The 15,072-nt window shown below is 34.5% G+C and overlaps 1 pseudogene; it reads right to left on the reverse strand.

The window, feature by feature from the left end:
• Nucleotides 1-728: 728 nt before the first annotated feature.
• On the reverse strand, nt 729-13,508 carry LOC120157156 (annotated as a pseudogene).
• Between the last annotated feature and the right edge of the window lie 1,564 nt (nt 13,509-15,072).

Consider the following 15,072-nt stretch of genomic DNA (forward strand, 5'->3'; position numbering starts at 1 on the left):
TTCCTCTGTATCTTCTATGTAAATCGTGTGTTCCAAATGGGAGGATTACATGTATTTATAGTGAAAAAAACTAACTATTTTTAGAATCCTATTAATAATAGAATCATAATGCAACTAGACTCCTTGCTCGGTTGTTGCATGTTTGTTGGTGTGGTTGTTGCTTTAAAAGATATGATGGTGGAAGAGTCCTCTTAGGAGATGAACTCTTGCTAGTTCTATCTTTTAAGAAAATGGGTGTCTACACTTATCATGTAACGTTTATATAACTTTAATTTTTATATAATGATTTAGTACGTATTAATTTAATAAATACACAAAATTTACTACGGTAATTATAATCTTAATTTTAACAAAAAGAGGCAACCTTCGATATAATAACTTATAATCGTTATAATAGTTATGATATTTAAAAAACTTTCGTTTGAATAATAAATAATTTGGAAATGGTTGTTAATGAAAATATAATGAAAAATAAAAATATTTATTTTTTTAATTATTAAAATGTTAGCACCCGAAACGCTGGAGGATATTCCTAGTTATTAGTATAATAATTACCATTTTTATACCCCTCCACCAAAAAATAAAAGGATGATGAAACACAGAAAAACAGTTTGACGTATGAAATACGAATGGATTGATTAAAGAACACTGGATGATAAGATTTTAATGCAATTGGAAGATGTTAAAATAAAAGCAAGAGTTTGGGACTGCAGGGTTTCCACAAAGAATGGCAACAATATATTCGCCAAATGTATCCATCATCTACATGGACAAAATCAAGGAGCAAACGGTGGGGAATGATGACAACAGCCTCCCAAGTTCCACGTACTCTTCACTATGTATACATATTTCACTAATCCAAAATCTTGTTCATGTACTGTCAACTTACACAGTCAACTTACCTCCTCACTCGAGATAGAACTGACCTTAACCTCGATCTCCATGTCTTTAAACATGGAAGTTGCGATCACAATTGACATTCCCAGCAGCACGCCTGATTAGATAAGGAAGTCATTCCAATCCACACTATCAAAAAGAATTACATATCTGACAAATCAACGTGCAAATGTAGCAGACTCTTAATGCTAACTCGTTGCCTCACATTGTCATGAGTGTCCTCCCCACTCTAATCCTTGTAGATAGCCAGACTTTTGTGAAATGTTTTATCAAGGTAATCTAAAATATTCCCTAATTGTAGATTTTTACTGGCTTCTCAAAAGTGTGCCGGTTCTGCAACGAAGCATGGAAAATTATCAAATTATAGTCAACTACATAGGCTTATCAAAGGCTAATTTTCATGGACTTGCATAAAAAGCACCTAGATTAGATATAGCCTCGAAGACAAAGCATACACAACCAAAGAACATCCTAATTCCTAATGCTAGATGCATCCTTAACTGAAATTCATACGTAACTCAAAACTTTTTTACAAAGAGCAATTACCTGAGTAACTGCATATGCTCTTTTAGGAGCATTGTCAGAGTGCTCCAATCCAAGATACTGCTCCCAAGCACCATAAACATCCCGCCTCTGAGTTTAGTAGAAACAAAATTAAGGAACAATCATATAGCAAAACTACAAAAACTTTCAAATATCTGTAGGTTTAGTGCACACACCTGAAAACGACTAGATACAATATCAGAATCTTGAAGGTACTCCGGCCGGCCAAGTGAGAGGAAGGCAAATTTCCACTGAAGAAAATAGATTTCAAGTAAATTTAATTTTATATATATATATATACATATATATAAACTCAAACAAAAGTGAAAAGAAAAATGGCCACTTCAGTATATATATATATATATATCATATATATTAACAGTGTACGTGCAGCAATTGAGGCTCCTAACATGCATCAAATCATAACTATTTCCCTGAACCCAAAAAGAGAAAAGAAGAGAAGCAAGAGTGACTGCAGTATGATTAGAGTAAATTACTGAGCACAAGGTTAACTTAGGACAAACCTTAGCAAACTCCTCATCTGGAACTTGAAGCTTCTTCTGTATTCGGACTTTTATTTTGGTCAAAGTCTAACCTTCATGAATCACCAAAAAAAAGGGGTCGCCAAAATTCAGAATTTGCTGTCAAAAACAGGACACGGAAAAAGTGGTAAGGATAATATTGATCAGGAAGCAAGGAAACAGAAAATAAGATAATGCAACACGCTCGTTACCATCTGGTTCTGAGCTGTCTCCTTAGTAAAGTGGTAAACATGAATAAGGCGGTCATTTGGACCAAGATTTTTCTCATCCTCTGGAATCTGTACACCGAGGGAAAAACATCAAAACCAGCACTCAATATATTAGAGAAGACATATAGAGCATTCTTTCCATCTGGATGTGATGGATGTATATGACACGACGAAAGGGGAAAGGGAAGCAACTGACCTCTTCTGCCCGCAGTGTCCAGTATTGGTCATTTATATTCTCAATCTTCTCACTAGGTGGGAAAATCTGTGGAAACATGATGGAAACATACAACATTATGAAATAAATAGAAAGAAAAATAAGAAATGACCAGGAAACCCAAATTAGAAAATCAGGAAGAGTAAAAAACATGAGGCATACAGCAATATGCAGCAAAAAAAAACTATACCAGGTAACTACTTTCCAACAAGAAATGATAAGTTTTAAACCAATGCCATTGGAGGATTGAATAGAAACTATGGTGTTTGACAGTAGGTACACTGGGTATCCATGTCAACTTAAACTAAACAAACATGTAAAAAATGCTCCTTCTGCTCATTTCACATTCTCATCAAACACTGAGATCAGTGAAAGTAACCATGAAAAGATGACATTCACACCTTGTAGATCTTGTGATAGAAGACTTCAAGCAACCTCAGTTCTGCATCAGGATGAGACAACTCCACCTGTTTCAAAATGATGAGTTGTAGTTTTACTCTATTAAGAAAAGGCCCACAAAACATACATTCCTTCAACGTGATTATTTAACTAATAAAATGAAAGGAAACCTACTTTTGTCTTAAGATCGTTAATCACATCACCAACAGTGCTGTTTTGGAAGCCTAATAGTATGGATAACAACCTGGCATAAGATGGGACAGAATTTTGTTGCATTAAAACAAAATTTTGACGTCTTTCATTGAAACTCTTAAATATGATCATACTCACTTCATCCTTTGTAGCATGATGAAATGCTACCTTCAGTGTTTTCAAACCTTGTAATTCTGGCAGAGGGATGTCTAATACTTCATAGTATAAAATATCAGAAGTCTGTCAAAGAGCAAATTCAACTGGCTGGTTAGCTTTTAGCCTTTTCATCCTTAGGCTTTTCTCAATGTGCATTACTAAGGCCATTTGATTACCTGATTGTAGTGGAACAGCGTGTCTGACAAATGATCCACTCCACGATACTTAACAGGCTGAGGTTTAGGTTGCTGAGAGTAACAGTTGTGCGAAGTAAGCCTGATTTTCGATGGATCATCCAAACCAAGTTGCTGAGCTACTCTTTCAACAACATCATCATAAGTATAAAGCTTTGACCTAAACATTCAAAAGAGAACGGAGTATAAAACATTAATCTTCACATGCATATAAAAATAGCACAAATTATGACACAATAAATTTTCAGTTTACCAGTCAGTTACTAAAGATACGTAAAAAATAAAGGTAACTTCAACTGAAAATTCGAACTTACATCTCCAGACAGAAATCTTCTTCCTTGGGTTTTTCCAAAGACCGAAAGTGCACAACCTACCACAAAAAAGGGGAAAGAAATAAATGCTAATGTTACTTTAAGCTTGTGGAAAAAAGAGTTTATTAGAGCACATATGACTGAACGCTTGTGCCTTCCAAACTAGTGTGATAATATCCATTGATGATCAATAAACTCAGACAATAATCCAAGAATTTTACATGTTGAATTAATGACCTTAAGACAAAATCAAAAGACAGTGTCACTCTAGTCAAAACAGCAGAGTAAAAGGAACTTTACAAGCTGGTCATCCGCCCCAAGGAGAGATGATTCTTACTACATAAGGAGATCGGAGAAGATTCTAGTAAGAATTATGTTTCATCAAGGATTATGAATGTATACTAAAGTGAGATGACTCTGATCCGTTTCCTAAAATATCATCAAGCTTTTCTTACAATAAAAAGATCAATAAATAACATTTCTTTGCGACCAACAGATTAAGAAGACCAGGCTTAGATATGAATGTTTTCTCCTTTTATTTTTTAAAGAACAATAGAAAAGGCTGTTTAAGTGTTTTCAAATAACATTAAGAATTAAAAAATAAATAAAATTAAATAATGAAGGAATGCTATGTATCCATCTACAGAACCAAGTCACAGTAGACACTCAATTGCTATGGTAAGTAAATCAGAAGCACTTAAAATGACAGAGTGATTGACTGTAGCAGTATATCCTTGTAAATAGGCTAACATGCAAAAACATGAATAGACAAAAAAGTGAGCTAAAATAGTTTCAAGACTATTAAGGCAAAAGATATCTTTAGTAGATGGAAAATAACAATATCCCTGCATATATTATTGAAAAAAAGAGCAACATGTATTTGGCAAGGATTATCATGATCTTTTCAATTTCAGTTAGAATGAAGGTTAATAGAGGTTAATAAAGGCATTAAAATGAAAAAGGGGTACACTCATTAATCAACCCAATAAGTGAAACTTCTATTGGCAGCTTTCTTGTATTTAGTTTTTTTATGCAATCCACTGCACCTTTATGAGGAAAATAAGCATATCGAATTATTATGTTCTTATACGTGATTTTTATAGTTTCTTTAATAGAAAATGCAGATCCATGTGTTTTTACTATCTTCATTCACCAAATGAATTTTTCAAAGAGTAGGAAAAATGAGATGCTTTCCGATTGGGGAAATGAACACAGAAAGAAATGGCTTATTCAGCAGTAAAATGTATTGATACTTTTAAATTTCATCTCATCAATCAAATGTAAGGGCACATTAAGACAATGCAACTTATGCCAACAATGTTAAAAGTTAATTCATTTTTTGCTTTAATCCATCTACAATGATTATCATACTTTGGCATATTTTTCCTCAAATGTTAGATCAGAAACTGGCCAAGGAATTCTTTAAATGTGCCTGAAGAAATATATCACTAAGCTTCAGCTTAGCAGGCTAATCATTGAAGGAGAAAAAATAAGTGCTTGATAAATTGCACTCTAGCCCCAGAATCTCATGAGAGAAAATCAAACTACTAGCCATATTTTATGACTCCAAACAGTTCCAAAAGCGGTCCAGGCATCAGATAGGACTGAAAGAAGCATGAGTGATCTACCTACCACAAATCATTCATTGCAAGCAAATGTTGGGAAGGTGAACTTATAAAAAGCAGCAATATAACAGACAGTTCAACCTTCACACTTCTCATCCAGTGAAAATGGTTGGTTTAAGCTCACTGACTAGAGAACTGTAGACATAAAGGATGAAGAGAATGTACCTGGCGGTTATGAACATATTCCAGAAATGAAGGAACATCTGGATAGCGGTACTGAGTAGCACTTTCAAGAGGGAGGGACTTTTGAAAGCAAATTATGTCACCATCCTCAAGCTGCCATGAAAATGATAGATGAATAGAACACTTTAAAATGATCAAAACAAATTACTCCAAATGAAATGCAATGTGTACCTGGCTAGCCCGGAATATGATTTTCTTGTCAATTGGTTCACACATAACACTGGGCTCAAACTTAATTTCCTGGAAATTAAAGCAGAACCAAAGTATTATGCCTCATAAAAAATTCCAAAGTCGAGCAAAAGGTTAGGACAAATTAATCAGATGAAAAATAATACCATGTCACAGCCAAACCCAAAACCCAAAAAACTACAGTTATACAGGGTACTGCTAAACAAGTTAACCATCAACGGTTCAGATGAAAACAGTTTAGAAAAGGCCCAATTAATTCCAGCTAAATCCAGTAAAGGGAAAAAATGTCACATCTAGACCAATACATTAGCTTCAACTACCAAAATAACTAGTAAAAATATCTAAAACAGCAAAAGGAAAAAGGAGTTAAAATCCTCTGATCAGAAGACTCCTCAAATGCAAGCATAAGAAAGAAAAATGACAGGAAGGAGTTTACTGAGAACTGAAATTGCACTACTGTGAAAAGAAATAGAAGCTAACCTCAAAAAGATCGATCTCTTCATCAGGACCATACCCTGCCATTTTGTTCAATTTGGACAAAATTTCTATTGGCTTCCCTGCACTTTTCACGAACAGCCTTCCAACATATCTAATAGAATAGAAAGATAACACATATAAGATTTTACGTAAATATCCAAAAATCAAGGGGATATAGACAACAAGAGACATCCTACCGAAGCTCTTCTTTCTCTGGATCATAGTGCTTGAAGAAAAGCAAAATATCTTCTTTTGTTTTATATGGTGGAGTGATCGGTTGTAAATCCTGAACAATCATGTCCAACATCATGATGCAAATAAGAGAAGACCCAAACATTTATCAAAGGCAAAGGAGAAAAACAAAAAACAAAAGATCATATGGCTTTAGCAAGATTCATAACCAGAACTTGTCTACAGAATCTAGTAAAATACAGCCAGTTTCAAACCTCACTAACCCCTAACTTCTATTCCTTCCTACTGTAACAACAGATAACTTTTTTGCACTAGAAAGTTTTTAGAACCAAATCAGGTCAATCTGTTTGGATCTCTTAATTTTAGTTTTGGGGGTGAGAATGAAGATCTGAATGAAAACACCATTGGACAGAGTTCAAGCATCAAAGAAGAAACATGCTGATTAGAAAGGCTAAACCAAATTACCAGTCCAAGCTCAACTTCGAGGAACAACTTTAGTTCTGCATTGTGAACCTTATTTTTTTTTTTTGATAAGAATTTCAGGCCTCGTTAAAAATCAGCGGAAGGAGGAAAAGAGTGTCTTAGGATTTTATTGAACCATAAATTTACATAAGATACAACCATTGTACACCCCACCAACCAAAAACTCAAAACAACCATAAAACAACGTAACTATAAATATAGAATCAACCAATTCCATTGTGAACCTTATTTGATACCTCCCTCAAGGCTCCGACCTACAATGAGGAAGAGACAATTAGGCACAGAGTTAGATCCTTGTCAAACTGATAAAAGAGCACATTTTCCTTGATTATTCTGCATTTTTCAAAGACAGACAGTTAAATACAAAACTATGCTGAACAAGGGATGGAGCAAAATCTAGAAACAAATACTCCTCAAAAAAAGACTTCTGAGCCATGGTATAATAATTTATGGTGAGAAATATTACCGATTGTGTTTCCTCCAAAGGTGTCAATGGTCGGTTTGGACGGTAGGTATGGTTTTGACGCTTGGCCCACAACCAGAATCGCTGAAATTGCACTGGTACACCAAACTCTCTAGCAACCTCTTCCTGCTCATTGAAACATGGTAAATCAGGAACAAAATCATAACATGTACAGCCAAATAGAACCACAATGTATCATAAAAAAGAACAAGAAGATAACTTAAGATTCAACTTGATATGGTTAATGAAACATCATTAAAAAGGTAGTAATCAAGAGGAAAACAGGAAAAGAAGAGTACCAATTTGGTGAAAAACCCCAATCATTCCAAAAAATATATATAACCATAAACATCAATTAAAACAATGGGAAACAAAATCTTTTTGTCTCTTCTATCATACCTTAAACACATTGAAAGTCGTCTGCTTTTGAATATGGAAACTCCTGACTTTATCATGATCCACAAGATCAAAATAAATATCCTTGCCAATCTGCTCTGCAAGGTCATCATCTCGTGCAACCTAAAACAAACATAGCTATTAGAAAGTACACTCAAAAATGCTCAAACCATTATCTAAATTAATGACTCAAACAACAACCTTTATGATAGTGTAAAGGTGTGCCTCTGCCTTCTCTTTCTTTTTATGTTCTTTTTCTTCCTGTTCTTTCTTCAATCTCTCCTGGAGAAGTTATAAAACATTCCATATTAGATTGTCAGGACGGGATCTCAAATTATTAACTTTAGATACAAGTATAATTCTTAAGACAAAATAGAATACTCAAACTCGCATGATAGCAGCTTGGTAAGAAGCTGATTGCGCTTGCTCTTGATAAAGCAACCCAAGAGACAATCATATTGAATCACACTGATTTCTTCAAGCCAAGTTTGAGAAGAGCCATTCTATTCAATATGTTGATCAACTCTCTATTCAATATGTTATTCTACTCTTAGTTGATAAACTACTCGAAATCATATTACTCGACATCCTTTAGGACCATTGGAACAATAAAACTAATGCTCAACCCTATAGTTGGGAGCCTGTTAATTTTACAATCCAAGCTCCCCACCTGCCACAACCTTTAGGCTCAATTCATTTGCAGCAGTTAATATATTAACAGTGGCATCTTACCCTAAGATGTTCAGCAATATCCTTCTCATCCACATTACATATTATTTTGACATTGTCACTTTCTCGTATATACACAAGCATGTACGCATTTGAATATTTGGTAAATTTAAAAGGAGTATTATTGAATCCAGGATTCGTCTGTGGTAACTGCCACATCATAAGGAAATTCCATTAAAATCAAAACCTCAAAGATACATATATAATTTAAATCTGAAAGGCTTAATATGAAAAAAAAAATTAAAAAAAAACTGTTCAACAAAAGGTACCTCTTCCCCACCATACTGCTCCTCTAGTGCCCTTTTCATATCTTCTTTGGTTACTCTTTCATCATCAAATTTATACCTGAAAATCACACAAGTTGAATGCAGTAAATATATAAAAATAAGTAATATTTTCACCACTCCGGACTCTTAATTTAATAATCAGCATCGACTAATTTAATAATCATGCAGCAGCCTAAGAATTTAACAGTTTATTCTTTTATCCAACAACTAATTAAAAATCAATCTGACATCTTTTTTCTTTTGCTTGGAAGAAGATTATGCATCAATTTGACTGAAGCACTTGGTAAAACTTTCATGTGATTAGCACTAGAATGCTTGACTGCTAGCACCAAATCTGTCAATTGTTGATCCAGCAAGAAAGACCTAAAAACATCATCAAAAATTGGCTATGCATAGGCTCTCCCCATCAAGGCCACATGGACATATTTAGCCCTTTATAGAACTTCAAAATGTGAAATATCTGCTAAAATCATCTTAAGAATTTCAATGAACAAGCATACAAACACGCCCTAAGATGCTTCAGAAGATGATTCATACCACTGATCAGAAAGAGTTGGCCTGATATATGCATAATAATGTCCACCGTGCACACCACCACTATGAACGAGGACACTGTAAACAAACTCAGATGTGAGCAACAAACATTATTTTTTTTATAAGAATTGAAGGCCTCGTTAAAAAACCCCTTCTTGATTAATGGAGATCGTAGAGAAGCTCCTTAATCAGCGGAAGGAGGAAAAGAGTGCCTTAAGATTTCATTAAACATAAAGAAAATTACAAAATAAATACAACACACCAATACACCCCTTACAGAAACTAGAAAACCATAAGACAACCATAAACAACAACACAGAAGTCAGCCTATTCCAGCCTTAGCTAAGGCTTCAGCCTCTAAGTTAGCTGTCCTAGCAACCCATCTAACAACACCCTCAAAAACACTAAGCCTATCAACTATGTCTTTAACAATAAAAGCATACACATCTGGACATAATTCAACATTCTTAATCCAGACCACTGCCATCCTTCTATCACTCTCAATAATCAACCGATCCTTAACAATGTTGGAGCAACAAACATTATTATAAGAATAATAAACCATAAAGCAATATTTCTGGCCCATAAAACTGTGCATCCGCACCTTGTCTACCTAACGATTATCAGAACATTGAAAGGAAAGAACAGAGGAAACAAGATAAATGCTAATTGTTATATGCACCTGTGAAGCGTGTAAAGATTCCGAACACTCCTATCAGCTTCTGGTGATAAGTATTTTCCATCATCTCGGTCAAGGTCAAGTTGCAAAGGGAACTCATAACGGTCATTAATCTACGAATGTAGTGGAAAGCTTTAGTTCAAAACAGTATGCCGTTAGAATTGTACTGATTATCTTGATCCATAATTTTTAAAGAAAAAAAGAAGAAGTAAATTATTCATTTGCATTTGTTTTATATACCAACTGAGAGGTGGATACGAATAGTAAGACCAGTAGAAAAACTCAAATGGCACGATACTGGTACCATTTAGTTTTATAATAAAACCACAATGATATCGACTACACCGGTTTGGATAACAAAACCCACACCAAAAAAAAATTCATTTATAAGTTAAAACTATAACAGAACATGCCAACCAATTCTAGAACTCAAGATATCAATGATTATCTTTTGCAATATTCATTTAGGTATAGTAAGAGTTAAGCAAGAATATAGAACTAGTGGGCTCTATACTCTGTGAAAAGGAAATGATTGAAATGTATTTGAATGCATTGTGCACAAATAATGGAGGCTTTTGGACTGCAGATAACCCAAAGATCAAGAACCACATAAATCTAAGATGTCATAACAACTAACCTTGACCATGGTGTCTCGCATAAAATCATATTCAAATCGTTTAAGCTGAAGTTGAAGGACTGGAGGGAAATCAATGAACAACACGCCCTTCTTAGCATCCTGAAATAACATCATCCAAAATGAAAATCCATTCGTTTAAATGGGAAAAGATGTAACATGTAATCGGGTATGATGCCGTACACAATACAAAAAACAAATTAATGCTTGGGTTGACAGGAACAGCTAAAGTCATTCAGATACTGCAAAACACAACATTTAGCTACAATGAACCACACATTTTGTTCATGCCGGACAAATAGCATCCTCTTATGCAGCTCTTGCATTAATGAAAACTGATCTAACTGAAAGCGAAGTTATCAGTAATCAAGTTATTTCTGGTGTATGCTCAAATCATTCTATTGGTATTCTCTTAGAAGCTTACAACAGAAGATTACCTGCAATCCATATTGCTCAGCATGATATTTATTATCACCCTCAAGACGTTCAACTTCTACATACTTGTCAAAAGAAGCATAAACATCTCGACAGCCTTTAACATCAAGCTGAAGGTCTGGTTTAGGTAAAAGTAAATTAGCATCGCATGATGAACAAGACTCATCAGACTCCAACCAGTCTTCAGAAGAAGGAAAAAATACCATAAAATGACTCCTTCCTTGTAGATTTATAATCCACATTAATGCACTCAATGTAGTTCATCTGGTGGCCTTCAAACAATTTCTGTATGGTGCCCTCCACAACAGTTCCCTGGTGGCATAAGAGAGGTGATCAAAACTTTGACTTCAGTTTCACATTAGAATGCACTCTTTTCCTCCTTCCGCTGATTAAGGAGCTTACCCCTAAGCTCCTTTAATCAAGAAGGGGATTTTTAACGAGGCCTTCCATTCCTATCAAAAAAAAAGTTTCACATTAGAATAATTTGGGATGAAAAATTATTGAAGCTTTTTACCTTCATTTTATCTTCAAGTTTTTCACATAGAACTCTATTAAGTTCTTGAATGTCATGCTGCATGAAAGAATCATATGTGTCCCATCCAAAAGATTTGGTCAGCTCTTTCGTTGCAACACTGTTGTCACTGTACTGGAGTTTGTAAAACAAACTCTGCAGAGCAAGAGGAATGCTTCCAGATGGCATATCATTTTCAGTTGTAGGCATGTGATAAACTGCCTGAAAGGTAACATTCAACACATTAGCAATACTGAATAAAAACACATCAGTTCAAAAAATAGAGAGAGAGAGAGAGCATCAGCAATTACCTTTCTGAAGTAAGGAATGTGATAAAGAGTTTGGAGCAGAGAATTCATATAACATGTTGCTCCTTGATTCTTAAGACCGACATAACCAGTTTCTTTCTTTGAGTCACATGCCCAGTAATCCACAATTTTACGGACAACAACCTCTGCTTCAACAATCAAAGTATCATTCACAAGATACCCTCTGGAAGGATCATATAACTCGCCAAGGGGCATAAAGGATGTAAAACCCCAGTCACTTTCTCTTGCATTAAATTGATGCTGTGTGTCTGCAATGTTAAAGTCAGATATGAGCAAAATTAATAACCTTAACATTGTTCTATACAATGTTACAACAAAATCCACTTCAAGTTCCCAAAAATGAACATAGATCAGATGTTATACATACAGGGAAGCACTGTACATACAAGGAAGCACTGTGTTCACAAGGACAAAAAAGGAATTTTACAAAAGATTAAGATCGGAATACAACATTCTCGGAATACAACATTCTAGGAATACAACATTCTAAGAATATCCTCTAAACTTGAAAAATAAATACAATCAGCCAAAAATAGTCATGTCTCCTAATAATCAAAACGGATAATGATATCAAGAAACCCCCATTGAAAAATAGAGCATCATAAACATGTCAAAATGTTACGTTTCTTTCTCATGTGATAAGTAATCAGATATGACCTACCTATAGTTGCATCAAATATTAATCTTTTCATCAGAGGATAACAAAAGCATACTCTTCAACAAAATAGAACAAAATCACCTATAAGTAATGTTCTTATATTGGGAAAGAAAACCGATGCTCATGCAATTTCACATACAAGATCAAATCCAGAAAGATTACTTAAACAGTAAGTGTATGAAACGCAAGGTAAAAGGGTAATACCTTTTCTGACTGAAAATTTATTATGAATTTGATTAATTACTGTCAAACTGAACTGTGCATATCTACTCCACCCATAGGGTAAACTTGCCGAGTCAGCAACATCCAAATACATAGACAAATGATCCGCATTGTTACCCTTCGGAAATATCAATATTCGCCTAAGAAATTCAAAACCAAGAGTATCAATCCTCAATTACTATCGCCAAAACAGAAAAGTAAGGGGAATAAGCAATGTACCATTTATAACCACCAACGACAAAATCATCAGAATAGTGCTTCTTAGTGTTTAGCCTAGAGAAGTTATCAATCTTCCAAGTGAATCTTGATGAAGGAGGATCCTCCACTGGTTGATTTTCCAAAGTATTTACAGTCTCGGTTTGGGATACAACTAACAAATTGAGACATAAAATCACAACCAAATCAAACCCTTTTTCGAGTGATGCCCACAAGAAACAAGTGCAGCAATACTTTGGAACTTATCTATTTTATAAGAAAAAAGTACCTTCCATGGGCTGGTGATTGTCGGTCAAATCAGAGTGTGGCACAAGCATTTCCTCGTCTTCCTGTTGCTGGAAAAAAATAAGTAATCAAATAAATTCCCAGAAATAACTAGATCAGAAGCAGTTAAATCCACGAAGAAATCAAAATTGAAGATAAAAGAAAAACCCTAAACAAACTCCAAAGACATCAATTAATCAAAACGAAAACAATTCAAGAGAATAATAAGAGAGAGAATACATCGATTGGGGCGGGGGTCATGACAGTCATGACTGTGAAATTGAGAGGAATATTGGAAAGTTATAAAAATAAGAGAGAATATTCTTTTTCCTTTTGGGGGTTTAAGGTGAGAGACCCGATTTATTTGACTGTGAGGACTGTTAATGGGCTTTATTTGAGAAATGGTATTTTCGGAACTTTGTTAATTTTCAGTGTTTCGTTCTTCGCAAGTTCAATTTTGGAGTAAATATAATAAAGAGTAAACTACATATTAAATACCTAAACAATTACTTTGATTCCGTTTTGATACCCAAACTTTATTATTTTTTAAAATCATACCTAAAGTTTAGTTTAGATACAAACAGTAGGTATAGTTTTAAAAGGTTAAAAAAATAAAACAAAAGTAATAGTTTAGATACTAAATGTGAAGTTTGTTGAAATTCAAAGAAGAAATCGGTGCATTTATTGCACCGAATGAATTTAGTGCAATGGTCTAAAAGGTAGCTGATAATTGTTGAAAAAATTGCTAAATGGGATAATCACATTTAGTCATTGTAATTTAAGGTATTTACAAATTAGTCCTTAAGCTTCAATTATAAATACCCTGCTCATTTAGCTTCAAAACCATCCCAAAGCATTCTAGCTTTCTTCCAATACTAGAGAGAATTTAGAGAATTTCTTGAGAGTTGTTTTTCTTTTTTATCAAAAGAGAATTATCATTGTTTTCCTTGGTAGATCGAGAGAAGTTGTAATTCCTATTTTCTCATAGTGAAATTATTCTACCGTTGTCCGTGGTTTTTACCCTATATTATTTAGGTGTTTTTCACGTAAAGTTTGTGTCTCTTTTATCTTCATTTTTATTTTCTCAAATTATCAGTTGCGATTTTGCTCTATCCGATAGCCGTCTTCAGCAACAATTGGTATTCGAGCCAGATTAGAGTGTGTAATATATGCTTATTGTCTTTGTGGTTGCCACCAAAAGGTGGATCCTCCAACATAAGAAAGTAAGAAGTTATTACCCATTCTTTGAAGGTTTCAGAGAACTATTCACGATAGTGAAATAGTGGGAGCTATCCGTAAAAGAAGCTATGGCAACGAAATTTGATATTGAAAAATTCAATGGGAGAAATTTCTCTTTGTGAAAATTGAAGATGAAGGTCATCCTGAGGAATGACGGTTGTCTACCAGCTATCAGTGAAAGGCCGGTGGATTTCACAGATGACAACAAATGGATCGAAATAGACGGGAATGCTATGGCAAACTTTCATCTAGCATTAGCATATGAAGTATTGTCAAGCATCGAGGAAAAGAAGATATCTACGGAGATATGGGATCATCTCACCAAATTGTACGAGGTCACATCGATGCACAATAAAATTTTCCTTAAGAGATAATTGTACACTCTCCGTATACCATAATCTACTTCAGTGACGGAGCACTTAAATACACTGAACACTTTATTTTCTCAGCTTACATCCTTAAGCTGTAAAATAGGAGAACAAGAACGTGCTAAAGTTCTATTTTAAAATCTACCGGATTCGTATGATCAACTCATCATCAACTTAACAAACAGTAATGTCACTAGTCTAGTCTTCGATGACGTTGCAACTGATGTTCTACAAGAAGAAAATCGGCGCAAGAACAAGGAAGAACAAGTAAATCTGCAACAAGCAGAAGCATTGACAACGAT

This window comes from Hibiscus syriacus, unplaced genomic scaffold, assembly GCF_006381635.1.
Source record: "Hibiscus syriacus cultivar Baekdansim isolate YM2019G1 unplaced genomic scaffold, ASM638163v2 tig00111238_pilon, whole genome shotgun sequence".
Lineage (NCBI taxonomy): Eukaryota > Viridiplantae > Streptophyta > Magnoliopsida > Malvales > Malvaceae > Hibiscus > Hibiscus syriacus.